The 27,487-nt window shown below is 42.9% G+C and overlaps 1 protein-coding gene across 1 annotated transcript in view; it reads left to right on the top strand.

Moving 5' to 3' along the window:
- Positions 1-27,487, top strand: part of LOC110533311 (ubiquitin domain-containing protein 2) — an 80,615-nt gene that overhangs the window by 18,039 nt on the left and 35,089 nt on the right. The gene's annotated exons all lie outside the window — the stretch shown is intronic.

The following is a 27,487-nucleotide window of genomic DNA, read 5'->3' on the forward strand; positions in this document are numbered from 1 at the left end:
AGTTGTAGTAGTAGCAGACCTAATGGTTGTAGTAGTAGTTGTAGTAGTAGAAGGCCTAATGGTTCTAGTAGTAGTAGTAGCAGGCTTAATGGTTGTAGTAGTAGTTGTAGTAGTAGCAGGCTTAATGGTTCTAGTGGTAGTTGTAGTAGTAGCAGGCTTAATGGTTGTAGTAGTAGTTGTAGTAGTAGCAGGCTTAATGGTTGTAGTAGTAGTTGTAGTAGTAGCAGGCTTAATGGTTGTAGTAGTAGTTGTAGTAGTAGCAGACCTAATGATTGTAGTAGTAGTTGTAGTAGTAGAAGGCCTAATGGTTCTAGTAGTAGTTGTAGTAGTAGCAGGCTTAATGGTTGTAGTGGTAGTTGTAGTAGTAGAAGGCCTAATGGTTGTAGTAATAGTTGTAGTAGTAGAAGGCCTAATGGTTCTAGTAGTAGTTGTAGTAGTAGCAGGCCTAATGGTTCTAGTAGTAGTAGTAGCAAGCTTAATGGTTGTAGTAGTAGCAGGCCTAATGGTTCTAGTAGTAGTAGTAGCAGGCCTAATGGTTCTAGTAGTAGAAGTAGTAGTAGCAGGCTTAATGGCTGTAGTAGTAGCAGGCCTAATGGTTCTAGTAGTAGTTGTAGTAGTAGCAGGCTTAATGGTTGTAGTAGTAGTAGTAGTAGTAGCAGGCTTAATGGTTGTAGTAGTAGTTGTAGTAGTAGCAGGCCTAATGGTTCTAGTAGTAGTAGTAGCAGGCCTAATGGTTGTAGTACTAGTTGTAGTAGTAGCAGGCCTAATGGTTGTAGTAGTAGTAGTAGTAGTAGCAGGCTTAATGGTTGTAGTAGTAGTTGTAGTAGTAGCAGACCTAATGGTTGTAGTAGTAGTTGTAGTAGTAGCGGCTTAATGGTTGTAGTAGTAGTAGTAGTAGCAGGCTTAATGGTTGTAGTAGTAGTTGTAGTAGTAGCAGGCTTAATAGTTGTAGTAGTAGTTGTAGTAGTAGCGGCTTAATGGTTGTAGTAGTAGTAGTAGCAGGCTTAATGGTTGTAGTAGTAGTTGTAGTAGTAGCGGCTTAATGGTTGTAGTAGTAGCAGGCCTAATGGTTCTAGTAGTAGTAGTAGCAGGCTTAATGGTTGTAGTAGTAGCAGGCCTAATGGTTCTAGTAGTAGTAGTAGCAGGCTTAATGGTTGTAGTAGTAGTTGTAGTAGTAGCAGGCTTAATGGTTCTAGTAGTAGTTGTAGTAGTAGCAGGCTTAATGGTTGTAGTAGTAGTTGTAGTAGTAGCAGGCTTAATGGTTGTAGTATTAGTAGTAGTAGTAGCAGGCTTAATGGTTGTAGTAGTAGTTGTAGTAGTAGCAGGCCTAATGGTTGTAGTAGTAGTAGTAGCAGGCTTAATGGTTGTAGTAGTAGTTGTAGTAGTAGCAGGCCTAATGGTTGTAGTAGTAGTAGTAGCAGGCTTAATGGTTGTAGTAGTAGCAGGCTTAATGGTTGTAGTAGTAGCAGGCTTAATGGTTGTAGTAGTAGTAGTAGTAGTAGTAGCAGGCTTAATGGTTGTAGTAGTAAGTGTAGTAGTAGCAGGCTTAATGGTTGTAGTAGTAGTAGTAGCAGGCCTAATGGTTGTAGTAGTAGTAGTAGCAGGCTTAATGGTTGTAGTAGTAGTTGTAGTAGTAGCAAGCCTAATGGTTGTAGTAGTAGTAGTAGCAGGCTTAATGGTTGTAGTAGTAGTTGTAGTAGTAGCAGACCTAATGGTTCTAGTAGTAGAAGTAGTAGTAGCAGGCTTAATGGTTGTAGTAGTAGCAGGCTTAATGATTCTAGTAGTAGTTGTAGTAGTAGCAGGCTTAATGGTTCTAGTAGTAGAAGTAGTAGTAGCATGCTTAATGGTTGTAGTAGTAGCAGGCTTAATGGTTCTAGTAGTAGCAGGCCTAATGGTTCTAGTAGTAGCAGGCTTAATGGTTGTAGTAGTAGTTGTAGTAGTAGCAGGCTTAATGGTTGTAGTAGTAGTTGTAGTAGTAGAAGGCTTAATGGTTGTAGTAGTAGCAGGCCTAATGGTTCTAGTAGTAGTAGTAGCAGGCTTAATGGTTGTAGTAGTAGCAGGCCTAATGGTTGTAGTAGTAGTTGTAGTAGTAGCAGGCTTAATGGTTGTAGTAGTAGTTGTAGTAGTAGCAGGCTTAATGGTTGTAGTAGTAGTTGTAGTAGTAGCAGGCTTAATGGTTGTAGTAGTAGTTGTAGTAGTAGCAGACCTAATGGTTCTAGTAGTAGAAGTAGTAGTAGCAGGCTTAATGGTTGTAGTAGTAGCAGGCTTAATGATTCTAGTAGTAGTTGTAGTAGTAGCAGGCTTAATGGTTCTAGTAGTAGAAGTAGTAGTAGCAGGCTTAATGGTTGTAGTAGTAGCAGGCTTAATGGTTCTAGTAGTAGCAGGCCTAATGGTTCTAGTAGTAGCAGGCTTAATGGTTGTAGTAGTAGTTGTAGTAGTAGCAGGCTTAATGGTTGTAGTAGTAGTTGTAGTAGTAGAAGGCTTAATGGTTGTAGTAGTAGCAGGCCTAATGGTTCTAGTAGTAGTAGTAGCAGGCTGAATGGTTGTAGTAGTAGCAGGCCTAATGGTTGTAGTAGTAGTTGTAGTAGTAGCAGGCTTAATGGTTGTAGTAGTAGTTGTAGTAGTAGCAGGCTTAATGGTTGTAGTAGTAGTTGTAGTAGTAGCAGGCTTAATGGTTGTAGTAGTAGTTGTAGTAGTAGCAGACCTAATGGTTGTAGTAGTAGTTGTAGTAGTAGAAGGCTTAATGGTTGTAGTAGTAGCAGGCCTAATGGTTGTAGTAGTAGTAGTAGTAGTAGCAGGCTTAATGGTTGTAGTAGTAGTAGTAGTAGTAGCAGGCTTAATGGTTCTAGTAGTAGAAGTAGTAGTAGCAGGCTTAATGGTTGTAGTAGTAGCAGGCTTAATGGTTCTAGTAGTAGCAGGCCTAATGGTTCTAGTAGTAGCAGGCTTAATGGTTGTAGTAGTAGTTGTAGTAGTAGCAGGCTTAATGGTTGTAGTAGTAGTTGTAGTAGTAGAAGGCTTAATGGTTGTAGTAGTAGCAGGCCTAATGGTTCTAGTAGTAGTAGTAGCAGGCTTAATGGTTGTAGTAGTAGCAGGCCTAATGGTTGTAGTAGTAGTTGTAGTAGTAGCAGGCGTAATGGTTGTAGTAGTAGTTGTAGTAGTAGCAGGCTTAATGGTTGTAGTAGTAGTTGTAGTAGTAGCAGGCTTAATGGTTGTAGTAGTAGTTGTAGTAGTAGCAGACCTAATGGTTCTAGTAGTAGAAGTAGTAGTAGCAGGCTTAATGGTTGTAGTAGTAGCAGGCTTAATGATTCTAGTAGTAGTTGTAGTAGTAGCAGGCTTAATGGTTCTAGTAGTAGAAGTAGTAGTAGCAGGCTTAATGGTTGTAGTAGTAGCAGGCTTAATGGTTCTAGTAGTAGCAGGCCTAATGGTTCTAGTAGTAGCAGGCTTAATGGTTGTAGTAGTAGTTGTAGTAGTAGCAGGCTTAATGGTTGTAGTAGTAGTTGTAGTAGTAGAAGGCTTAATGGTTGTAGTAGTAGCAGGCCTAATGGTTCTAGTAGTAGTAGTAGCAGGCTTAATGGTTGTAGTAGTAGCAGGCCTAATGGTTGTAGTAGTAGTTGTAGTAGTAGCAGGCTTAATGGTTGTAGTAGTAGTTGTAGTAGTAGCAGGCTTAATGGTTGTAGTAGTAGTTGTAGTAGTAGCAGGCTTAATGGTTGTAGTAGTAGTTGTAGTAGTAGCAGACCTAATGGTTCTAGTAGTAGAAGTAGTAGTAGCAGGCTTAATGGTTGTAGTAGTAGCAGGCTTAATGATTCTAGTAGTAGTTGTAGTAGTAGCAGGCTTAATGGTTCTAGTAGTAGAAGTAGTAGTAGCAGGCTTAATGGTTGTAGTAGTAGCAGGCTTAATGGTTCTAGTAGTAGCAGGCCTAATGGTTCTAGTAGTAGCAGGCTTAATGGTTGTAGTAGTAGTTGTAGTAGTAGCAGGCTTAATGGTTGTAGTAGTAGTTGTAGTAGTAGAAGGCTTAATGGTTGTAGTAGTAGCAGGCCTAATGGTTCTAGTAGTAGTAGTAGCAGGCTTAATGGTTGTAGTAGTAGCAGGCCTAATGGTTGTAGTAGTAGTTGTAGTAGTAGCAGGCTTAATGGTTGTAGTAGTAGTTGTAGTAGTAGCAGGCTTAATGGTTGTAGTAGTAGTTGTAGTAGTAGCAGGCTTAATGGTTGTAGTAGTAGTTGTAGTAGTAGCAGACCTAATGGTTGTAGTAGTAGTTGTAGTAGTAGAAGGCTTAATGGTTGTAGTAGTAGCAGGCCTAATGGTTGTAGTAGTAGTAGTAGTAGTAGCAGGCTTAATGGTTGTAGTAGTAGTAGTAGTAGTAGCAGGCTTAATGGTTCTAGTAGTAGTTGTAGTAGTAGCAGGCTTAATGGTTCTAGTAGTAGTAGTAGCAGGCTTAATGGTTCTAGTAGTAGTTGTAGTAGTAGCAGGCTTAATGGTTGTAGTAGTAGTAGTAGTAGTAGCAGGCTTAATGGTTGTAGTAGTAGTTGTAGTAGTAGCAGGCTTAATGGTTGTAGTAGTAGTTGTAGTAGTAGCAGGCTTAATGGTTGTAGTAGTAGTTGTAGTAGTAGCAGGCTTAATGGTTGTAGTAGTAGTAGTAGTAGGCTTAATGGTTGTAGTAGTAGTAGTAGTAGTAGGCTTAATGGTTGTAGTAGTAGTAGTAGTAGTAGTAGGCTTAATGGTTGTAGTAGTAGCAGGCCTAATGGTTCTAGTAGTAGTAGTAGCAGGCTTAATGGTTGTAGTAGTAGCAGGCCTAATGGTTCTAGTAGTAGTAGTAGCAGGCTTAATGGTTGTAGTAGTAGTTGTAGTAGTAGCAGGCTTAATGGTTGTAGTAGTAGTTGTAGTAGTAGCAGGCCTAATGGTTCTAGTAGTAGTAGTAGTAGCAGGCTTAATGGTTGTAGTAGTAGCAGGCCTAATGGTTGTAGTAGTAGTTGTAGTAGTAGCAGGCTTAATGGTTGTAGTAGTAGTAGTAGTAGTAGCAGGCTTAATGGTTGTAGTTGTAGTAGTAGCAGGCTTAATGGTTGTAGTAGTAGTTGTAGTAGTAGCAGGCTTAATGGTTGTAGTAGTAGTTGTAGTAGTAGCAGACCTAATGGTTGTAGTAGTAGTTGTAGTAGTAGCAGGCCTAATGGTTCTAGTAGTAGTTGTAGTAGTAGCAGGCTTAATGGTTGTAGTAGTAGTTGTAGTAGTAGCAGGCTTAATGGTTGTAGTAGTAGCAGGCCTAATGGTTGTAGTAGTAGTTGTAGTAGTAGCAGGCTTAATGGTTCTAGTAGTAGTAGTAGTAGTAGCAGGCTTAATGGTTGTAGTAGTAGTTGTAGTAGTAGCAGGCTTAATGGTTGTAGTAGTAGTTGTAGTAGTAGCAGGCTTAATAGTTGTAGTAGTAGTTGTAGTAGTAGCGGCTTAATGGTTGTAGTAGTAGTAGTAGCAGGCTTAATGGTTGTAGTAGTAGTTGTAGTAGTAGCGGCTTAATGGTTGTAGTAGTAGCAGGCCTAATGGTTCTAGTAGTAGTAGTAGCAGGCTTAATGGTTGTAGTAGTAGCAGGCCTAATGGTTCTAGTAGTAGTAGTAGCAGGCTTAATGGTTGTAGTAGTAGTTGTAGTAGTAGCAGGCTTAATGGTTGTAGTAGTAGTTGTAGTAGTAGCAGGCTTAATGGTTGTAGTAGTAGTTGTAGTAGTAGCAGGCTTAATGGTTGTAGTATTAGTAGTAGTAGTAGCAGGCTTAATGGTTGTAGTAGTAGTTGTAGTAGTAGCAGGCCTAATGGTTGTAGTAGTAGTAGTAGCAGGCTTAATGGTTGTAGTAGTAGTTGTAGTAGTAGCAGGCCTAATGGTTGTAGTAGTAGTAGTAGCAGGCTTAATGGTTGTAGTAGTAGCAGGCTTAATGGTTGTAGTAAAATCAAATCAAATTTTATTTGTCACATACACATGGTTAGCAGATGTTAATGCGAGTGTAGCGAAATGCTTGTGCTTCTAGTTCCGACAATGCAGTAATAACAAGTAATCTAACTAACAATTCCAAAACTACTGTCTTGTACACAGTGTAAGGGGATAAAGAATATGTACATAAGGATATATGAATGAGTGATGGTACAGAGCAGCATAGGCAAGATACAGTAGATGGTATCGGGTACAGTATGTACAAATGAGATGAGTATGTAAACAAAGTGGCATAGTATAGTATAAAGTGGCTAGTGATACATGTATTACATAAGGATACCGTCGATGATATAGAGTACAGTATATACGTATGCATATGAGATGAATAATGTAGGGTAAGTAACATTTATATAAGGTAGCATTGTTTAAAGTGGCTAGTGATATATTTACATCATTTCCCATCAATTCCCATTATTAAAGTGGCTGGAGTTGAGTCAGTGTCAGTGTCAGTGTGTTGGCAGCAGCCACTCAGTGTTAGTGGTGGCTGTTTAACAGTCTGATGGCCTTGAGATAGAAGCTGTTTTTCAGTCTCTCGGTCCCAGCTTTGATGCACCTGTACTGACCTCGCCTTCTGGATGATAGCGGGGTGAACAGGCAGTGGCTCGGGTGGTTGATGTCCTTGATGATCTTTATGGCCTTCCTGTGACATCGGGTGGTGTAGGTGTCCTGGAGGGCAGGTAGTTTGCCCCCGGTGATGCGTTGTGCAGACCTCACTACCCTCTGGAGAGCCTTACGGTTGAGGGCGGTGCAGTTGCCATACCAGGCGGTGATACAGCCCGCCAGGATGCTCTCGATTGTGCATCTGTAGAAGTTTGTGAGTGCTTTTGGTGACAAGCCGAATTTCTTCAGCCTCCTGAGGTTGAAGAGGCGCTGCTGCGCCTTCTTCACAATGCTGTCTGTGTGAGTGGACCAATTCAGTTTGTCTGTGATGTGTATGCCGAGGAACTTAAAACTTGCTACCCTCTCCACTACTGTTCCATCGATGTGGATAGGGGGGTGTTCCCTCTGCTGTTTCCTGAAGTCCACAATCATCTCCTTAGTTTTGTTGACGTTGAGTGTGAGGTTGTTTTCCTGACACCACACTCCGAGGGCCCTCACCTCCTCCCTGTAGGCCGTCTCATCGTTGTTGGTAATCAAGCCTACCACTGTTGTGTCGTCCGCAAACTTGATGATTGAGTTGGAGGCGTGCGTGGCCACGCAGTCGTGGGTGAACAGGGAGTACAGGAGAGGGCTCAGAACGCAACCTTGTGGGGCCCCAGTGTTGAGGATCAGCGGGGAGGAGATGTTGTTGCCTACCCTCACCACCTGGGGGCGGCCCGTCAGGAAGTCCAGTACCCAGTTGCACAGTAGCAGGCTTAATGGTTGTAGTAGTAGCAGGCTTAATGGTTGTAGTAGTAGTAGTAGTAGTAGTAGCAGGCTTAATGGTTGTAGTAGTAGTTGTAGTAGTAGCAGGCTTAATGGTTGTAGTAGTAGTAGTAGCAGGCCTAATGGTTGTAGTAGTAGTAGTAGCAGGCTTAATGGTTGTAGTAGTAGTTGTAGTAGTAGCAGGCCTAATGGTTGTAGTAGTAGTAGTAGCAGGCTTAATGGTTGTAGTAGTAGTTGTAGTAGTAGCAGACCTAATGGTTCTAGTAGTAGAAGTAGTAGTAGCAGGCTTAATGGTTGTAGTAGTAGCAGGCTTAATGATTCTAGTAGTAGTTGTAGTAGTAGCAGGCTTAATGGTTCTAGTAGTAGAAGTAGTAGTAGCAGGCTTAATGGTTGTAGTAGTAGCAGGCTTAATGGTTCTAGTAGTAGCAGGCCTAATGGTTCTAGTAGTAGCAGGCTTAATGGTTGTAGTAGTAGTTGTAGTAGTAGCAGGCTTAATGGTTGTAGTAGTAGTTGTAGTAGTAGAAGGCTTAATGGTTGTAGTAGTAGCAGGCCTAATGGTTCCAGTAGTAGTAGTAGCAGGCTTAATGGTTGTAGTAGTAGCAGGCCTAATGGTTGTAGTAGTAGTTGTAGTAGTAGCAGGCTTAATGGTTGTAGTAGTAGTTGTAGTAGTAGCAGGCTTAATGGTTGTAGTAGTAGTTGTAGTAGTAGCAGGCTTAATGGTTGTAGTAGTAGTTGTAGTAGTAGCAGACCTAATGGTTGTAGTAGTAGTTGTAGTAGTAGAAGGCTTAATGGTTGTAGTAGTAGCAGGCCTAATGGTTGTAGTAGTAGTAGTAGTAGTAGCAGGCTTAATGGTTGTAGTAGTAGTAGCAGTAGTAGCAGGCTTAATGGTTGTAGTAGTAGTTGTAGTAGTAGCAGGCTTAATGGTTCTAGTAGTAGTAGTAGCAGGCTTAATGGTTCTAGTAGTAGTTGTAGTAGTAGCAGGCTTAATGGTTGTAGTAGTAGTAGTAGTAGTAGCAGGCGTAATGGTTGTAGTAGTAGTTGTAGTAGTAGCAGGCTTAATGGTTGTAGTAGTAGTTGTAGTAGTAGCAGGCTTAATGGTTGTAGTAGTAGTTGTAGTAGTAGCAGGCTTAATGGTTGAAGTAGTAGTAGTAGTAGGCTTAATGGTTGTAGTAGTAGTAGTAGTAGTAGGCTTAATGGTTGTAGTAGTAGTAGTAGTAGTAGGCTTAATGGTTGTAGTAGTAGCAGGCCTAATGGTTCTAGTAGTAGTAGTAGCAGGCTTAATGGTTGTAGTAGTAGCAGGCCTAATGGTTCTAGTAGTAGTAGTAGCAGGCTTAATGGTTGTAGTAGTAGTTGTAGTAGTAGCAGGCTTAATGGTTGTAGTAGTAGTTGTAGTAGTAGCAGGCCTAATGGTTCTAGTAGTAGTAGTAGTAGCAGGCTTAATGGTTGTAGTAGTAGCAGGCCTAATGGTTGTAGTAGTAGTTGTAGTAGTAGCAGGCTTAATGGTTGTAGTAGTAGTAGTAGTAGTAGCAGGCTTAATGGTTGTAGTAGTAGTTGTAGTAGTAGCAGGCTTAATGGTTGTAGTAGTAGTTGTAGTAGTAGCAGGCTTAATGGTTGTAGTAGTAGTTGTAGTAGTAGCAGGCTTAATGGTTGTAGTAGTAGTTGTAGTAGTAGCAGGCTTAATGGTTGTAGTAGTAGCAGGCCTAATGGTTGTAGTAGTAGTTGTAGAAGTAGCAGGCTTAATGGTTCTAGTAGTAGTAGTAGCAGGCCTAATGGTTCTAGTAGAAGATAAATGTGTTGTGTCCTGGCTGCATTGATACTGTGTCGGAGGAGCCAGTGCGGCGGTGAGACTTCTTGGTAACGGTCTTCCTCTGTCAACATGTTATTGATTTATTCTCATATGTCTATTAAATAGTTATTTATCCCCCACAGTGCTATTAGGGGTCCGTTGCATTGTCATTCCCAGACACACAGTCTGAAAAACATAGTATCATTATTTGTAAGATCATAGGATTTTGCATAGTGAAGTCATTGAGGCCTAGCCAGAGAGAACTAGAGAAGGAATAGAACCTTAACCATTCTAAGCTTTGGGCTAAAAGCAGTAGGAAGAAAACTATTGAGGTCTATTGAGAAGAGCATTCTATATTCTAAACTGGGTGTTTCCAGCCCTGAATACTGATTGGCTGAAAGCCGTGGTATATCAGACCGTATACCATGGGTATTTCAAAACATTTATTTTTACTGCTCTAATTACGTTGGTAGCAGTTTATAATAGCAATAAGGCACCTTGGAATTTGTGATATATGGCGAATATACCACATCTAAGGACTTAGTCCTAGGAACAGCCCTTAGCTGTGGTATATTGGCTATATACCACACCCCCTCGGGACATATTGCTTAATTATGCGACTCTGTGAGAGAAGGGGACCTACTTAAGCTCCCTGACTGCCCTTCAGAATTCCCCAGAAGACTACCCTGATGACATGATGCGTGTGTGTACCGCAGTAGTATACTGTTTGTCATGCCCTCCCTACACTCTAATGGGAATCTCATTGTGTCACACTGTGTCAGTCCAGAGACTACAGACAAAAGCTGCCTGGGTGTTAGTCTGTCTCAGTGAGCTGCCTGGGTGTTAGTCTCTCTCAGTGAGCTGCCTGGGTGTTAGTGTGTCTCAGTGAGCTGCCTGGGTGTTAGTCTCTCTCAGTGAGCTGCCTGGGTGTTTGTCTCTCTCAGTGAGCTGCCTGGGTGTTAGTCTGTCTCAGTGAGCTGCCTGGGTGTTAGTCTCTCTCAGTGATATGCACAGACAGCAGCTCTGTCGCACTCTCAGTGCTCTCTCTCTCTCTCTCTCTCTCTCTCTCTATCTCTCTCTCTCTCTCGTTAGTGGTAAACTTATCAGAGGCTCTTGAGATGGGCTGAGAGCAGATAGCCTGGGGGCAGGCAGGCACATAGAGGAAATGGGACTGATGGTGTCTGTGAGAGGAACGCTGGTCGTCAGGGACAGGGTCCCACCACGTGGCAGGCAGCAGGGAGGTAGTGAGGCATGCAGGACATTCCTTATCTGGGACTTCTTCTCCTTCTCCTCCTCTTTAAACCCCACGGTTAACAGAGGATTCTACGCACTTCACTGGGCAGTTTCCGGGCTTTTCTAGGTTGGGCGTTGTCTTCTAAAAGTCCACTTTAAGCTCAGATCATCCAAATGCCAACAGGTGACCCAAAGGAGAGGAAATAGTGGCGCTACAGACGGATGAGGCCACAGTTTAAGGGTCATTCTGGATTATATAGAGAGAAATAGTAATGGCGTCTTTTTGTAGGCACTATCTCCGCCATGGTTCGTTTGACCAAAGTCTATAGGGAAAATGAATGCCGTTTTTGTAGGGTTTTTGGATAACCGCTGAACATACAGTGAGGGGAAAAAGCTTTTGATCCCCTGATGATTTTGTACGTTTGCCCACTGACAAATAAGTGATCAGTCTATCATTTTAATGGTTTACTTGAACAGTGAGACAGAATAACAACAAAAAAATCCAGAAAAACACGTCAAAAATGTTATAAATTGAGGGAAATAAGTATTTGACCCCCTCTCAATCAGAAAGATTTCTGGCTCCCAGGTGTCTTTTATACAGGTAACGAGCTGAGATTAGGAGCACACTCTTAAAAGGAGTTCTCCTAATCTCAGTTTGTTACCTGTATAAAAGACACCTGTCCACAGAAGCAATCAATCAATCAGATTCCAAACTCTCCACGGTGGCCAAGACCAAAGAGCTCTCCAAGGATGTCAGGGACAAGATTGTAGACCTACACAAGGCTGGAATGGGCTACAAGACCATCGCCAAGCAGCTTGGTGAGAAGGTGACAACAGTTGGTGCGATTATTCGCAAATGGAAGAAACACAAAAGAATCTCCCTCGGCCATGCAAGATCTCACCTCGTGGAGTTGCAATGATCATGAGAACGGTGAGGAATCAGCCCAGAACTACACGGGAGGATCTTGTCAATGATCTCAAGGTAGCTGGGACCATAGTCACCAAGAAAACAATTGGTAACACACTACACCGTGAAGGACTGAAATCCTGCAGCGCCCGCAAGGTCTCACTGCTCAAGAAAGCACATATACATGCCTGTCTGAAGTTTGCCAATGAACATCTGAATGATTCAGAGGACAACTGGGTGAAAGTGTTGTGGTCAGATGAGACCAAAATTGAGCTCTTTGGCATCAACTCAACTCGCCGTGTTTGGAGGGGGAGGAATGCTGCCTATGACCCCAAGATCACCATCCCCACCATCAAACATGGAGGTGGAAACATTATGCTTTGGGGGTGTTTTCCTGCTAAGGGGACAGGACAACTTCACCGCATCAAAGGGACGATGGACGGGGCCATGTACCGTCAAATCTTGGGTGAGAACCTCCTTCCCTCAGCCAGGGCATTGAAAATGGGTTGTGGATGGGTATTCCAGCATGACAATGACCCAAAACACACAGCCAAGGCAACAAAGTAGTGGCTCAAGTAGAAGCACATTAAGGTCCTGGAGTGGCCTAGCCAGTCTCCAGACCTTAATCCCATAGAAAATCTGAGGAGGGAGCTGAAGGTTCGAGTTGCCAAACGTCAGCCTCGAAACCTTAATGACTTGGAGAAGATCTGCAAAGAGGAGTGGGACAAAATCCCTGCTGAGACGTGTGCAAACCTGGTAGCCAACTACAAGAAACGTCTGACCTCTGTGATTGCCAACAAGGGTTTTGCCACCAAGTACTAAGTCATGTTTTGCATAGGGGTCAAATACTTATTTCCCTCATTAAAATGCAAATCAATTTATAACAATTTTGACATACGCTTTTCTGGATTTTTGTTGTTGTTATTCTGTCTCTCACTGTTCAAATAAACCTACCATTAAAATGATAGACTGATCATTTCTTTGTCAGTGGGCATCTGTACAAAATCAGCAGGGGATCAAATACTTTGTTCCCTCACTGTGAGGTCTGTGGTAAACACAGTCTCAGGAGATCTTATACGTTTTGTTCTATAAGATCATCTCCATCAGTTGACGCCACTTGTGGATTTTGATGAATTGATGTGATAACAAAAAAACACATGAACGCTTTATAATTCATAAAGGTCATGTTAACTGACTGCTATTATCTCATAGAACTGTAACGGAGACACTGGGAGTCGAGAAGCGGGTGCAAGGGGAAGTTCAATAATACAAGAAACATGCAACGATACAAAACAGGAGTAGCGTCTGGACATGAAACACAACCAATACTCCCTGAGGAATGGAACTAAGGGACTGACAGATATAGTGGACGTAATCAGTGAAGTGATGGGAGTCCAGGTATATCTCATGATGAGGCGTAGGTGCGCGTAATGATGGTGCCAGGTGTGCGTAATGATGGTTGACAGCCAGTGGTTAGTAGACCGGCGACGTGGTGCGCCGGAGAGGGGGGAGCAGGAGTAGACGTGATAAGAGAAAAACGTATAAGCCTCAGACCTTCCTTCCCATAGGGATGGCTGAACAAACCAGAGGCCTGTGTTAGCCTCAGACCTTACTTCCCATAGGGATGGCTGAACAAACCAGAGGCCTGTGTTAGCCTCAGACCTTCCTTCCCATAGGGATGGCTGAACAAACCAGAGGCCTGTGTTAGCCTCAGACCTTCCTTCCCATAGGGATGGCTGAACAAACCAGAGGCCTGTGTTAGCCTCAGACCTTACTTCCCATAGGGATGGCTGAACAAACCAGAGGGGAATCAGTTCCGGGTTTTAGGACTACAAGCTGGCGAGCTCTATTGCAGGAGGGATTGAGTTGAGAGTTAATGTAGCACATATTGCTCATACAGTATTTTTGGATTTGTATTTATTATGGATCCACATTAGCTGCTTCCAAAGCAGCAGTTACGCTTCCTGAGGTCCAGCAAAATGAAATCCGTTTATGTAACGTTTGTCGTCCTCGTCTGAGGATTCTGAAGGATCGGAGGACCAATGCGCAGCGTGGTATGTGTTCATGATGAATTTATTAAACACAGAACACTAAAACAAAAATAACAAAGAGAATGGCACGAAACGACATACACAAAGACAGAAAACAAAATAATTAAGGTCAGAACGTGACAGTTTATACAATTTTAAAACATTTCACAACACTCTGTGTGCCCTCGGGCCCCTACTCCACCACTACCACATATCTACAGTACTAAATCCATGAGTGTGTATTAGAGGTCGACCGATTATGATTTTTCAACGCCAATACCGATTATTGGAGGACCAAAAAAGCTGATACCGATTAATCGGACGATTTTTTTATTTATTTGTAATAATGACAATTGCAACAATACTGAATGGACACTTATTTTAACTTAATATAATACATAAAAAAAAATCAATTTAGCCTCAAGTAAATAGTGAAACATGTTCAATTTGGTTTAAATAATGCAAAAGCAAAGTGTTGGAGAAGTGCAATAATTCCTTGCTCAGAACATGAGAACATATGAAAGCTGGTGGCTCCTTTTAACATGAGTCTTCAATATTCCCAGGTAAGAAGTTTTAGGTTGTAGTTATTATAGGAATTATAGGACTATTTCCCTCTATACCATTTGTATTTCATTAACCTTTGACTATTGGATGTTCTTATAGGCACTTTAGTATTGCCAGTGTAACAGTATAGCTTCCGTCCCTCTCCTCGCTCCTCCCTGGGCTCAAACCAGCAACACAACGACAACAGCCACCATCCCCATGCAGAGCAAGGGGAACAACTACTAGAAGGCTCAGAGCGAGTGATGTTTGAAACACTATTAACGCGCACTAACTAGCCTCATCTCGGGAGTTGATCGGCTTGAAGTCATAAACAGAGCAATGCTTGACGCACAACGAAGAGCTGCTGGCAAAACGCACGAAAGTGCTGTTTGAATGAATGTTTACGCGCCTGCTTCTGCCTACCACCGCTCAGTCAGATACTTAGATACTTGTATGCTCAGTCAGATACTTAGATACTTGTATGCTCAGTCAGGACACGCTAGATAATATCTAGTAATATCATCAACCATGTGTAGTTAACTAGTGATTATGATTGATTGTTTTTTATAGGATAAGTTTAATGCTAGCTAGCAACTTACCTTGGCTTACTGCATTCGCGTAATAGGCAGTCTCCTTGTGGAGTGCAACGAGAGAGAGGCAGGTCGTTATTGCGTTGGACTAGTTAACTGTAAGGTTGCAAGATTATCCCCTGAGCTGACAAGGTGAAAATCTGTCCTTCTGCCCCTGAACAAGGCAGTTAACCCGCCGTTCCTAGGCCGTCATTGAAAATAAGAATGTGTTCTTAACTGACTTGCCTAGTTTAATAAATGTGTGTCTGTGCCAATGTTTGTGTTGCTTCACAGTCCCCACTGTTCCATAAGGTGTTTTTTTAATCTGTTTTTAAAATCTGATTCTACTGCTTGTATCAGTGGAATAAAGTTCCATGTAGATCTGTGTAGCTCTATGTAGTACTGAGTGCCTCCCATAGTCTGTTCTGGACTTAGGGACAGTGAAGAGACCTCTTGTGGCATGTCTTGTGGGGTATGCATGGGTGTCTGAGCTGTGTGCCAGTAGTTTAGACAGACAGCTTGGTGCATTCAACATGTCAATACCTCTCATAAATAAAATTATTGAGGAAGTCAATCTCTCCTCCACTTTCAGCCAGGAGAGATTGACATTTATATGATTAATATTAGCTGTCTGTGTACATCCAAGTGCTAGCCGTGCTGCCCTGTTCTGAGCCAATTGCAATTTTTGCAATTGCAAAGTCCTTTTTTTGTGGCACTTGACCACATGACTGAACAGTAGTCAGGGTGTGACAAAACTAGGGCCTGTAGGACCTGCCTTGCTGACAGTAGTGTTAAGAAGGTAGAAACTAGGGCCTGTAAGACCTGCCTTGTTGATAGTAGTGTTAAGAAGGTAGAAACTAGGGCCTGTAGGACCTGCCTTGTTGATAGTAGTGTTAAGAAGGTAGAAACTAGGGCCTGTAGGACCTGCCTTGTTGATAGTAGTGTTAAGAAGGTAGAAACTAGGGCCTGTAAGACCTGCCTTGTTGATAGTAGTGTTAAGAAGGTAGAAACTAGGGCCTGTAAGACCTGCCTTGTTGATAGTAGTGTTAAGAAGGTAGAAACCAGGGCCTGTAGAACCTGCCTTGTTGATAGTGTTGTTGAGAAGGTAGAAACTAGGGCCTGTAGAACCTGCCTTGTTGATAGTGTTGTTGAGAAGGTAGAAACTAGGGCCTGTAGGACCTGCCTTGTTGATAGTAGTGTTAAGAAGGCAGAAACTAGGGCCTGTAGTGTGAAGGCAGAGCATTGCTTTATTATACAGTTTCGACCATGACAGTTTACAATCTAGTTTTACTCCAAGCAGTTTAGTTCTCTCAACTTGCTCAATTTCCACATTATTTATTACAAGATTTAGTTGAGGTTTAGTGTTTAGTGAGTGTTTTGTTCCAAATACAATGCTTTTAGTTTTTGAAACATTTAGGACTAACTTATTCCTTGCCACCCACTCTGAAACTAACTGCAGCTCTTTGTTGAGTGTTGCAGTCATTTCAGTCGCTGACGTGTATAGCGTTGAGTCATTCGCATACATAGAAACTCTGGCTTTACTCAAAGTCAGTGGCATGTCGTTAGTAAAAACTTTAAAAAGCAAAGGGCCTAAACAGCTACCCTGGGGAATTCCTGATTCTATCTGGATTATATTTGAAAGGCTTCCATTAAAGAACACCCGCTGTGTTCTGTTAGACAAGTAACTATTTATCCACATTATAGCAGCGGGTGTAAAGCCATATACACATGTGTTTTTCCAGCAGCAGACGATGATCAATAATGTCCAAAGCTGCACTGAAGTCTAACAAGACAGCCCCCACAATCATTTTATCATCAGTTTCTCTCAGCCAATCATCAGTCATTTGTGTAAGTGCTGTGCTTGTTGAGTGTCCTCCCCTATAAGGGTGCTGAAAGTCTGTTGTCAATTTGTTTACTGTATAATAGCATTGTATCTGGTCAAACACCATTTTGTCCAGAAGTTTACTAAGGGTTGGTAACAGGCTGATTGGTTGGCTATTTGAGCCAGTAAAGGGGGCTTTACTATTCTTGGGTAGTAGATGTATTCAGGCTATGTCTTTTAAACAGTTGTAGTTAAACAATATGTACTTATAAATATATGGATGAGCGATGGCCGAGCGGCATAGGCAAGGTCCAATAGATGGTATAAAATACAGTATATGATATGAGTGATGTAAGATATGTAAACATTATTAAAGTGGTATTATTTAAAGTGCCAATGAATCACTAGTCACTTTAAACAATGCCACTTTAATAATGTTTACATATCTTACATCACTCATATCATATACTGTATTTTATACCATCTATTGGACCTTGCCTATGCCACTCGGCCATCGCTCATCCATATACTTATATGTACATATTCTCAAATCAAATCTTATTTTTCACATACACATGGTTAGCAGATGTTAATGTGAGAGTAGTGAAATGCTTGTGCTGCTAGTTCCGACCGTGCAGTAATATCTAACAAGTAATCTAACCTAACAATTTCACAACAACTCATTCACCCCTTTAGATTTGTGTGTATTAGGTCGTTGTTGTGGAATTGTTAGATTACTTGTTAGATATTGCTGCACTGTCGGTACTAGAAGCACAAGCACTTCACTACACTTGCAATAACATCTGCTAACCATCAGCTGTGTTTAGTACACTGTTGAATTCAGGATAAAATCAGTTGTGTTTAGTACACTGTTGAATTCAGGATGAAATCAGTTGTGTTTAGTACACTGTTGAATTCAGGATGAAATCAGTTGTGTTTAGTACACTGTTGAATTCAGGATAAAATCAGTTGTGTTTAGTACACTGTTGAATTCAGGATGAAATCAGTTGTGTTTAGTACACTGTTGAATTCAGGATGAAATCAGTTGTGTTTAGTACACTGTTGAATTCAGGATGAAATCAGTTGTGTTTAGTACACTGTTGAATTCAGGATGAAATCAGTTGTGTTTAGTACACTGTTGAACAGTACTACACAGTACACTGACTGGTGAATGCTGTCGGCCACTCCTCCTCTGTAAGTTACAGGAAGGGCTTCTCATTAAAACGAGGTAGACTTAAGGGGGCAGCTGTGTGTGTCTGTCAAAGCAAAGGTTTGCTATCTGCGTCACTGGTCTGCCTGTGGCAGGAAATGAAAATGGAAGATGGTGACGCAGATGAGGAAATGGCTCGTTCATTGGACCTGCCTATAAACAGTGGGCTGCGTGGGGGGAGGCTCAGACTGGGTCAATGTAGATCAGGTGATACGCAGGCACGGCCTCTGTCTGTCTGTTATTATCTCAACCTTTTACTGTCCATGCATCAGTCAGACACACTGATTCCTCTGTCTCTCCCCCTCCCTCAATTCAATTCAAGGGGCTTTATTAGCATGGGAAACATGTGTTAACATTGCCAAAGCAAGTGAGGTAGATAATATACAAAAGTGAAATAAACAATAAAAATGAACAGTAAACATTACACATACAGAAGTTTCAAAACAATAAAGACATTACAAATGTCATATTATATATACAGTGTTTTAACAATGTACAAATGGTGAAGGACACAAGATAAAATAAATAAGCATAAATATGGGTGTATTTACAATGGTGTGTGTTCTTCACTGGTTGCCCTTTTCTCGTGGCAACAGGTCACAAATCTTGCTGCTGTGATGGCACACTGTGGTATTTCACCCAGTAGATATGGGAGTTTTTCAAAATTGGATTTGTTTTCGAATTCTTTGTGGATCTGTGTAATCTGAGGGAAATATGTCTCTCTAATATGGTCATACATTGGACAGGAGGTTAGGAAGTGCAGCTCAGTTTCCACCTAATTTTGTGGGCAGTGTGCACATAGCCTGTCTTCTCTTGAGAGCCATGTCTGCCTACGGCGGCCTTTCTCAATAGCAAGGCTATACTCACTGAGTCTGTCATAGTCAAAGCTTTCCTTAATTTTGGGTCAGTCACAGTGGTCAGGTATTCTGCCGCTGTGTACTCTGTGTTTAGGGCCAAATAGCATTCTAGTCTCTCTGTCTCTTTCTCCCTGTCTCTCTCCCTCTCTCTCTGTCACTCTCTCCCTCTCTCTCCCTCTGTCTCTCTCTATCTCTCTCTATCTCTCTCTCTCTCTCTCTGTCAGCTAACTATCTCATATACACAAAGACAGAAAACAAAATAACAAAAGAATTAAGGTCAGAACGTGACAGTTTATACAATTTTAAAACATTTCACAACACTCTGTGTGCCCTCAGGCCCCTACTCCACCACTACCACATATCTACAGTACTAAATCCATGAGTGTGTATTAGAGGTCGACCGATTATGATTTTTCAACGCCAATACCGATTATTGGAGGACCAAAAAAGCTGATACCGATTAATTGGACAATTTTCTTTTTATTTGTAATAATGACAATTACAACAATACTGAATACTCTCCTTCTGTCTCTCTCTCTCCTTCTGTCTCTCTCTCTCCTTCTGTCTCTCTCTCTCCTTCTGTCTCTCTCTCTCCTTCTGTCTCTCTCTCTCCTTCTGTCTCTCTCTCTCCTTCTGTCTCTCTCTCTGTCTCTCTCTCTCCTTCTGTCTCTCTCTCTCCTTCTGTCTCTCTCTCTCCTTCTGTCTCTCTCTCTCCTTCTGTCTCTCGCTCTCCTTCTGTCTCTCTCTCTCCTTCTGTCTCTCTCTCTCCTTCTGTCTCTCTCTCTCCTTCTGTCTCTCTCTGTCTCTCTCTCTCCTTCTGTCTCTCTCTGTCTCTCTCTCTCCTTCTGTCTCTCTCTGTCTCTCTCTCTCCTTCTGTCTCTCTCTCTCCTTCTGTCTCTCTCTCTCCTTCTGTCTCTCTCTCTCCTTCTGTCTCTCTCTCTGTCTCTCTCCCTCACTCTCTCTCTGTCGCTCTCCCTCACTCTCTCTCTGTCGCTCTCTCTCTCTCCCTCACTCTCTCTCTGTCGCTCTCTCTTTCTCTCCCTCACTCTCTCTCTGTCGCTCTCCCTCACTCTCTCTCTGTCGCTCTCTCTCTCTCTCCCTCACTCTCTCTCTGTCGCTCTCCCTCACTCTCTCTCTGTCGCTCTCTCTCTCTCCCTCACTCTCTCTCTGTCGCTCTCTCTCTCTCTCCCTCACTCTCTCTCTGTCGCTCTCCCTCACTCTCTCTCTGTCGCTCTCTCTCTCTCTCCCTCACTCTCTCTCTGTCGCTCTCTCTCTCTCTCTCCCTCACTCTCTCTCCCCCTCTCTCTCTGTCTCTCTCTCTCCCCCACTCTCTCTCTCTCTCTGTCTCTCTCTCTCCCCCTCTCTCTCTGTCTCTCTCTCTCTCCTCTCTCTCTCTCTCTCTCTCTCTCTCTCTGTCTCTGTCTCTCTCTCTCCCCCTCTATCTCTGTCTCTCTCTCTCCCCCTCTCTCTCTGTCTCTCTCTCTCCCTCTCTCTCTCGCTCTCCCTCTCTCTCTGTCTCTCTCGCTCTCCCTCTCTCTCTCTCTGTCTCTCTCTCTCTGTCTCTCTCTCTCTCCCTCTCCCCCTCTCTCCCCCTCTCCCCCTCTCTCTCTCCCTCTCTCTCTGTCTCTCTCACTCCGTCTCTCTCCCCCTCTCCCTCTGTCTCTCTCTCTCCCTCTCTCTCTGTCTCTCTCCCTCCCTCTACCTCTCCCTCTCTTTCCCTCGGTCTCTCTCTGTCTCTGTCTCTCTTTCTCTGTCAGCTAACTATCCTCTCTTTCGATCTCTCATTCATTCATTCTCTCTCTCTCTGTATCTGTCAGCTAACTATCTCCTCTCTTTCTATCTCCATTTCTCATTCTGTCTTTCTTCTCTCTTCTTCTCTGTATAAACATATACATATGGGTTGTATTTACAAAGGTGTTTGTTATTCACTGGTTGCCCTTTTCTCGAGGCAACAGGTCACACATCTTGCTGCTGTGATGGCACACTGTGGTATTTTGTCTTAACAGATAAGGGAGTTTTTCAATATTTGGTTTGTTTTCAAATTCTTTGTTGGTCTGTGAGATCTGAGGGAAATATGTGGCTGTAATATTTGGCAGGAGTCTCTCACTCAGTATAGACTGGTAGTTTCTGGGTCAGCTATGAGGAAGGGAAGAAACTGATTCATCGTCTATGACTGAATTATTGATGCATGTGGAGTGGCCTGACAACGTATGAGCTCTCTCTCCTCTCTTACTGTACACTGGGACTGTGTGTCCAGACTGACAGATACATTACCCCACCCACTTTAACCTATAAAACTGTGTTCAGACGGACAGATACATTACCCCCACCCACTTTAACCTACCAAACTGTGTTCAGACGGACAGATACATTACCCCCACCCACTTTAACCTACCAAACTGTGTTCAGATGGACAGATACATTACCCCAACCCAGCTCTTGTGCTGTCTGGCAGATGTTCCACTCTAAGGCTATATGCTATATGCTGTATGTATGTGATAGATAAGATACGGAATATACTGTACACACCCGCCAAGCAGTAAAATTAGGTTTCAAAAACATGAACAGAATAGACCTTATGGAACAGCGGGGACTGTGAAGCAACACAAACATAGGCGCAGACACATGTACACACACACATGATAACATACGCACTATACACACACGTACACATAGATTTAGTACTGTAGATATGTGGTAGTGGTGGAGTAGGGTGCCTGAGGGCACACAGTGTGTTGTGAAATCTATGAATGTAACTGTAATGTTTTTTTATAAATTGTATAAACTGCCTTCATTTCGCTGGACCCCAGGAAGAGTAACTGCTGCCTTGTTAGCAGCTAATGGGGATCCATAATAAACCCCAGGAAGAGTAGCTGCTGCCTTGTTAGCAGCTAATGGGGATCCATAATAAATACAAATGTAATTCTACTAAGTTATGCTAATTCACCTATAGACCGATAAGAATGACCAGTCAAGTGGTATTTCCATTAATGAATAGGCTAACAGGCATTACTTCACAAAAGGTTTTTCTTCTTCTCCTCCTGGACAATTGGCCGGCAACAATTTTATTTATCAGCTTTTCTATTTTTTTTAATCTAACAAAAGCCGGCTATTACCAGCTAATGGAAACCATGTTACCCACCCACTTTAACCTACCAAATTCCCCTCCCCTAGTCACAACAAAGATTGGGTGTAACCATGAGTGTGTGTGTGTGACCACTAAACCTATGTAGACCGTTCTCCGTGTGAGAACACTACACAGTCCCTATTAATCGACTGACAGCAACCGGGCGGCCTCTCTCTGCCAAGAAGCTGGGTATCCATGACAACGGTTGTGGAACACACCAGAAATAGTTTAAGTAATTAGGAGATGGGGAAACTCATTGACCAATGAAATGAGGAATGTATAACGTACCGGACCAGCAGACTAACGACCAATCAAGTTCACATTGTCATTAGAGAACGACCGATATGGATGTTTTAGGGCTGATACCAGTTTTTGGGGGGGGGGGGGGGGGGGGGGGGGGGGGGGGGGGGGTCAAGGAGGCCAATGACAGATATTCAATATCATTACATTTAAAAACAATTACAATAACATTTTCCAGACAGCCATTTATGCATTAATGGATCTATTTTTGAATCAAACAATACATTTGACTTTGTTTTTACCAACCTAACTACATAACGGTGATAATTGTATTTGAATGGTAAATCTTTTGATAAACTGGGTAAATTAAGATGGCAACGGCTTACTCACAATACAGGTGAATGCATATTCAACGGGAGTATTTGAGCTTGTTTGGGATGACCAGTGTCTAAGGTGCTACAGATGACATTCTGTATTCCTTCCATGTGGGACTTCTACTAGCCTACTGGTCAACAACGTTTACATAGAAGCATCACTCCATGTCAAGCCTGTATCGAAGGACATCATATAGGCACTGCTTTTAGTTTGACTATAGAGCGAGGGTAGCAAAAAAAAAAAGATTTAACGACGATGCAAGTCTGAATGACTTAAATCTGCCCATAGTTTGAGAAGTGAGAACGCTTCTACAGCTTTCTTAGTCCATAAACATGCAGGAAGATTCTTAGCTAGCTAAACCTATTGCCAATCTTTATTTGGGCATTTTAAAACACTTCCTTCTTCCCCCTTTTACGGCAATCATTTAATCCGACTGTCAGCTGTCAATTTACAGACACAATTGTGACTGGTCAGATCAGCATACCAGTAAATAGCTAATTTACACCAAAGAGGTTTAGAAACTGTGGTTACACCGCAAGTCAGATGGCTTGTTGCTATGTTGGCTATTAGCTCCTATCTGATATCTTGGCACCATGTTTACCTGGCCAGCTAGCTAGCATTGTAGCTAACATAGCTAGCTAACACCACAGATGAAGGGTTAGTTATCCGTAGTCTTGGCTAACGTGTCAGATATCTGCTTAGCTAGTTAGCTTGCTTATTACATGCATAACTCAGCATTGTGCAGTGCTCATTTAAAAAAAATAAAGTATATATCGTTTTTATTTATTGAACCTTTATTTAACTAGGCAAGTCAGTTAAGAACAAATTCTTATTTACAATGATGGCATTGTGCAGTGTTCATGGCTCAGGGAGGTGAATGTTGGCTGGCATAGTAGTAGTTTTGCTATGTTGAAGGACTATTGGCAAAGCCGCTAGAGAATGAACTAGAAAACTAGAAAAGGCCAATATCGGTCGTTCACTAGTTACATTTTTTTTATTTAACTAGGCAAGTCCGTTAAGAACACATTCTTATTTACAATGACGGCCTACACCAGCAAACCCGGACGACGCTGGGCCAATTGTGCGCCGCCCTATGGGACTCTCAATCACGGCCGGATGTGATACAGCCTGGATTTAAACCAGGGACTGTAGTGACTTTTCTTGCATTGAGATGCAGTGCCCTAAACTGCTGCTCCCACTCGGGAGCCCACAGTTGCTAAGCTAATCGCCAATCTAGTGCTGGTCGGTATACCATATTTTAGTATATACCGGTATTGATGCACGGACCGGTTTGAGTTTTTACTTTACCTTCTATAGCGGCATTTGAATGTTTGGTTTGTGTCGTGTTTAAAGTCCATTTTCATTGTTTATACCTCTACTTGAGTCATCCCTCTCTGCTCTGATTCCAAGTGGCTTTCCTCACAGACCTAGCCCCGCTCTCTGTCACTCAAGGGGTGCATTTACTGTTACTTGACCAAATCAAAGTTTGTGTCACCTTACAGTGAAATGCTGACTTACAGGCTCTAACCAATAGTCCAAAAAAGGTATTAGGTAAACAATAGGTAGGTAAAGAAGTAAAACAGTAAAAAGACATGCGGTAGTAGAGAGAACAGTCTATGACTGGGTGGCTGGGGTCTTTGACACGTGCATTCAGTCTGCATGGTCAATGCAGTACATTAAATGTTGATGACAATAATGTTGTTTCCACTTCGCTCTTGATATAAATCCACTAGCGTTCTATAATTACACTATTAGTATGCGTTTCTTAAATCAGCAAACATCTAGTTTGTTTTTTCTTAGCAAGTTTTAGCTAAATCGTGTTAGCCACTAATGCTAATCGCTAGTTAGCTGGCTAGCTCGCTAGTTAATAAAAGTACTGAGTCAGATCAAACGTAGCTAGCTGATACAGCCTGATACCAATGCTGGTGTAAGCCTAAATCAGCATGATGTTTGTGCAACAGTATCTTCTAATTTAAAGAGGAATAGTCGAAGCATGAATATGTTGGCTACATGAAGAAACATTTTAATGTCGCCAAAGTATATAGGGTCCCCGAGGAAACACTGACCATCACTTTGGTTCCTATCCTGTCACAATAACTCTGGGATTTTCATTCGCTGTCATGTCAAACACTGTATTCAAAGTGCCCACTATTTTTTATATTCTAACTATAGAATTATTAATAAACATTATATTTCCATGATTCCAACAGTTCATCCAAGTGTTTTTATCTAAATCGCAAGTCAAAAATAAGGCATTGTTTTTTTGGTTGCAAATATAGTGCAGCCCTACATGGCAGTGTGTGGAAATGATCTCAAATGAGTGCAGGAAATTGATAAATTGATGGAAATATAGGAAATAATTTTAGTTGAAGTTGAATTGAACAATATAAAACATTCAGAATGGAGAAAGACCCATTGACATCATTTTGAATATATGTGTTTCCACCCTGGGATCACTCACTACTCATAAAGCACCCTAGGATCACTCACTACTCATAAAGCACCCTAGGATCACTCACTACTCATAAAGCACCCTGGGATCACTCACTACTCATAAAGCACCCTAGGATCACTCACTACTCATAAAGCACCCTAGGATCACTCACTACTCATAAAGCACCCTGGGATCACTCACTACTCATAAAGCACCCTGGATCACTCACTACCCATAAAGCACCCTAGGATCACTCACTACTCATAAAGCACCCCTGGGATCACTCACTACCCATAAAGCACCTAGGATCACTCACTACTCATAATGCACCCTGGGATCACTCACTACTCATAAAGCACCCTAGGATCACTCACTACTCATAATGCACCCTGGGATCACTCACTACCCATAAGCACCCTAGGATCACTCACTACTCATAAAGCACCCTGGGATCACTCACTACTCAAAGCACCTAGGATCACTCACTACTCATAAAGCACCCTGGGATCACTCACTACTCATAAAGCACCCTAGGATCACTCACTACTCATAAAGCACCCTGGGATCACTCACTACTCAAAGCACCCTAGGATCACTCACTACGCATAAAGCACCCTAGGATCACTCACTACTCATAAAGCACCCTAGGATCACTCACTACTCATAAAGCACCCTAGGATCACTCACTACTCATAAAGCACCCTGGGATCACTCACTACCCATAAAGCACCCTAGGATCACTCACTACTCATAAAGCACCCTGGGATCACTCACTACTCAAAGCACCCTAGGATCACTCACTACTCATAAAGCACCCTGGGATCACTCACTACTCAAAGCACCCTAGGATCACTCACTACCCATAAAGCACCCTAGGATCACTCACTACTCATAAAGCACCCTGGGATCACTCACTACTCATAAAGCACCCTAGGATCACTCACTACGCATAAAGCACCCTAGGATCACTCACTACTCATAAAGCACCCTAGGATCACTCACTACTCATAAAGCACCTAGGATCACTCACTACTCATAAAGCACCCTGGGATCACTCACTACTCATAAAGCATCCTAGGATCACTCACTACTCATGAAGGAAATGTAGAGCTTTTATTATTCAAAAAACATAAAATACCATCAAATATTTTGGCCCTATCGCCCAGCCCTAATCCCTTCTAGAAGTCAGGGTATGAGTTGGAAACCTGCCTATTTTCCTCGAAAAGTACGTAATGTCATGCTTTCAAAGCTAAACAATATTATTCATGTTATTCATGCTAATTTGGGTTTACCCCTGTTGACTCCTGTTGACTCCTTGAAGGAGTGTGCTCTTTGTGGAATTATACCCAGAATGCACCACGTGGCCCATTGACAACGGACCGGCAACACAATGGGCGTTAATAATAATTGAATGGAGTGTCCCATCTCCTCATTTCTTAAAGTATTTCTCAACACATCTGCTGTGCTGTGAGAGAGCCATATGGATGGAACCCACATCATCAGCAGCACCACCCTAGGAGAGCAGAGTCTCCTCTCTCTCTCTCCTCTCTCTCTCTCTCTCTCTCTCTCTCTCTCTCTCTCTCTCTCTCTCTCTCTCTCTCTCTCTCTCCAGTCCCAGAGCAGAGGTTGTGGATAATGGCAGCCAGATGCTTTCCCCAGTAAACCTCCCCACCCTCCTCTCTCCCTCCCCACCCCTCCTCTCCCCTCCCTACCCTCCTCTCCCCTCCCCACCCTGCACTTCCTCTCCCCTCCTCTCCCCTCCCCTCCCCACCTCTCCTCTCCTCTCCCCTCCCTACCCTCCTCTCCCCTCCCCACCCTGCACTACCTCTCCCCCTCCTCTCCCTCTCCCCTCCCTACCCTCCTCTCCCTCCTCCCTCCCCACCCTCCCACTTCCTCACCCCTCCTCTCCCTCCCACCCTCCTCTCCCCTCCCCACCCCTCCTCTCCCCTCCCCACCCTCCCCCTCCTCTCCCCTCCCTACCCTCCCTCTCCCCTCCCCACCCTGCACTACCTCTCCCCCTCCTCTCCTCTCCCCTCCCTACCCTCCTCTCCCTCTCCCCTCCCCACCCTCCTCTCCCCACCCCTCCTCTCCCCTCCCCACCCTCCCCCTCCTCTCCCCCTCCTCTCCCCCACCCCTCCTCTGGATTGTACAATCCAGGTGTGCAAAGCTCTTAGAGACTTACCCAGAAAGACCCACAGCTCTTAGAGACTTACCCAGAAAGACTCACAGCTCTTAGAGACTTACCCAGAAAGGACTCACACAGCTCTTAGAGACTTACCCAGAAAGACTCACACCGCTCTTAGAGACTTACCCAGAAAGACTCACACCGCTCTTAGAGACTTACCCAGAAAGACCCACAGCTCTTAGAGACTTACCCAGAAAGACCCACAGCTCTTAGAGACTTACCCAGAAAGACTCACACAGCTCTTAGAGACTTACCCAGAAAGACTCACACAGCTCTTAGAGACTTACCCAGAAAGACTCACACAGCTCTTAGAGACTTACCCAGAAAGACTCACACCGCTCTTAGAGACTTACCCAGAAAGACTCACACCGCTCTTAGAGACTTACCCAGAAAGACTCACACCGCTCTTAGAGACTTACCCAGAAATACACTTTGTCATTATGGGGTATTGCGTGTAGATGGGTGAGAGAATTTGTAACATTTAATACATGTTGAATCAGGATGTAACGCATCAAAATGTGGAATAAGTCAAGGGGTATGAGTACCTTCTGAGGGCTCTGTAAATAGTTGTTTATTTACATTGCACTTTAGCTGACCTCAGTGGAATTTAAGCAGCATTTTGTCACAAGTGAACATTTGTACATAGTGTTTAACATTAGAATGACATTACAGCGCAGGAGGCTGCCGAGTGGAGAACGGCTCAATAATGAATGGGAGCAGAGCAAATGGAATGGAAACTATGTGTTTGATGTAATTGATACCATTCCACTGATTCCGATCCAGTCATTAACACGAGACGGTTCTCCCCAATTAAGGTGCCACCAACCTCCTGTGCATTG

Source organism: Oncorhynchus mykiss, chromosome 10 (genome assembly GCF_057628025.1).
Source record: "Oncorhynchus mykiss isolate SJ-2025 chromosome 10, ASM5762802v1, whole genome shotgun sequence".
NCBI lineage: Eukaryota > Metazoa > Chordata > Actinopteri > Salmoniformes > Salmonidae > Oncorhynchus > Oncorhynchus mykiss.